The sequence below is a fragment of the Penaeus japonicus genome, unplaced genomic scaffold, assembly GCF_977035675.1.
Source record: "Penaeus japonicus unplaced genomic scaffold, GWHDUDI00000001_assembly GWHDUDI00000007, whole genome shotgun sequence".
Taxonomy (NCBI): Eukaryota; Metazoa; Arthropoda; class Malacostraca; order Decapoda; family Penaeidae; genus Penaeus; species Penaeus japonicus.
Genome location: NW_028234409.1, coordinates 46,387,711 through 46,390,210, shown reverse-complemented (window position 1 = coordinate 46,390,210; position 2,500 = coordinate 46,387,711).

Sequence of the window (2,500 nt, the reverse complement as noted above, 5' to 3'; positions counted from 1 at the left end):
AGCTTCGAAAAGATAAGGAGGGAAACTCAGGGAGAGTGATTAATAATGAAAGATGGTTTATTATTATAAGAATGAGTGAAGCAGGGAAGGGAGGGGGTGGAGAGGGGAGGGGGAAGAGGAGGGGAAGTGAGATGAGACGAGGCGGAGAAGAAAGGAAAGAAAGACAGAAGAATTCTTGGCTTAGGGGGTTAAAGGAACACTGCTTGCTTGCTTTTGTCACTGTGCTCCTATGTGGCTTTCAGTATTATTCCGGAATGCATTTATGTATGTATTTGCCTTGGGAGTGAGTGTTCACTATGTAGAAATGCGGTGTATATGAGATTGAATGACTTCCTAACGCAAGACATGTAAGAGACGCGTTTCAATTACCTCGTCCTCAGAATTGTGTAATTCTAAGGAAGATATAATCGAAATGTGATATAACTGAAACGTTATACAATCTCATGTATACCTTTTTCTACTTTTGTCGTAATGAACTCTGATTAGTGCTCACTAAGTAAAATGTTAATAATACTGAGTCCCTAATTAGCAACGTAAGCAAGGGAGGGGAGTTCTTAACCTTGAAGGAATTCATAGCAAGGGGCGAGTTTCGAAGGATTGTTTTGTCTCAGTAGTCCTTTGGGGAACAAGGAATAGTAAATTGCGCGTCGTTGATGGCATTCTGCATGTAGAAGCGGTGACTGAATTAGACTGCATATAAACCTGAACGTGGTATAAAACTGTATGTACAAGAATCGTATATATTTGAATTACATAGAATAGATATAATCATATCAAGGCGGCGGCTACAGAGAGGAAGGGGGAGGAGAGGAGAGGAGCGGAGAGGAGAGGAGAAGAGAAGAGAAGAGAAGAAAGGGACGAGAGGGGGGAGAAGAGATGAGAGGAAGGGGGAGAGGAGAGAAGAGGGAAGTAAAGTGGAGGAAAATGAGGATAGGAAAAGATAAAGGGGATAGGAGAGAGAAGAGGGAAGATGAGCGGGAAGGGGAGAGAAGAGGGAAGGTGTGGGCAAGGTGTGAGCATGGCACCTGGACCTTCTTATCTTCTCACGAACTGAGACTTCCCCTAAACTTTCGTCAGGTCGCCCCCAAGTACTGACACACCAGGAAGCCCTTCATTGACCCTTCTCCAAGGGCGCAGCGTCACGAAGGAGCACTCGCTTTCACGGGGGACTCTCGCTTTCCCCTCTTGGATTTACACTTCATCTGCCATCAATGAAGCCTTAATCCATGCTTGAGTTGTCTCCCGCCGTCCAAGTGGCCATATCAGCAGGGAAAGAGAGGAGAGGAAAGGGGAGAGGAGAAGAGAAAGGAAGAGAAGAGAGGAGAAGAGAAGAGAGGAGAGGAGAGGAGAGGAGAAGAGAGGAGAGGAGAGAAGAGGAAAGGAGAGAAGAGAAAAGAAGAGATGAGAGAAGAGAAGAGAGGAGAGAAGAGAAAAGAAAAGAGGAGAGGAGAGAAAGAAGGAGAGGAGGGGAGAGGAGGAATGGGAAAGGGGAAGGAAAGTAGGAGGGGAGGGATGTGGGAAGGTGAAATGTGAAAAAAAAATCATAAAAAACAAAAAATAAGTGGAGGGAAGACCGAGGAGACAGTGACACGAAGGAGACTGACATCCATCCATCTCATTAAAGAAAAAGTAGTGGAGAAATTGCAAGGGGGTGGGGGGCAGGTAGCAGTACCACCCACCCACCTCCCACCCCGCTGCCAGCCAACTAAGTCAACTGTTAAGAAAGCAGTGCAATGACCTTCACTTCATCTATCTTTCATTCTCCCCTCCCATCCTTCCCTTCTTCTTCTGTCTTCCCTCCCCTCTGGCTAACACTCCCCCTCCCTCCTCCTCCCTCCCCTCTGGCTAACACTGCTCCCCCCCTCCCCTCTCCCCTCTGGCTGACACTCCCTCTCCCCCTCCCTATATATGACTCCGACCGGTCCTGGTGATCCTGTTTTTACCCGCTGCCCTGAAAGCTTCATCGTAAATTATCATCATTATACGTTTATAAATAACTGTATAATTGGTATGATATCATGGGAAGATAAAAATCTCGGAAGCCTGGCCCTGTCAGGTCACACGGGGGTTCATGAAAGAAGGTCCATTAAGCTTTGTGAAAAAAGAAGAAGAAAAAAGAGGCAAAACTTTCTAAAAATGCCATGGACTGCTTAGATGAATGGCAATACATTTTTTTTCTTGGAATCCATCCGACCTAATCTAACCCCATTTACCCCCCTCCCTCCCTCCCTCTCCCTCCTTCCCCTACTCCCTTTCCCTGCCTACCACAGACAGACCAATCGTTAAGTAGGATGTTCAACTGGAGGATAATGATTGGTTACGACAGCCGACATATTGCGGAGATGCGAGGCCCCGAGACGTGACTGGCGGGCCGAACAGAGCGAGGGGAAAATAACTATTTGGGGGAGAAGTCCTCCGTCTCTCGCAGCTACTTGATAGGGCGATGATTGGTGGAGCGTCTGATGCTTAACGCAACCCCTCCCTCCTCCTTTCTTCCTAC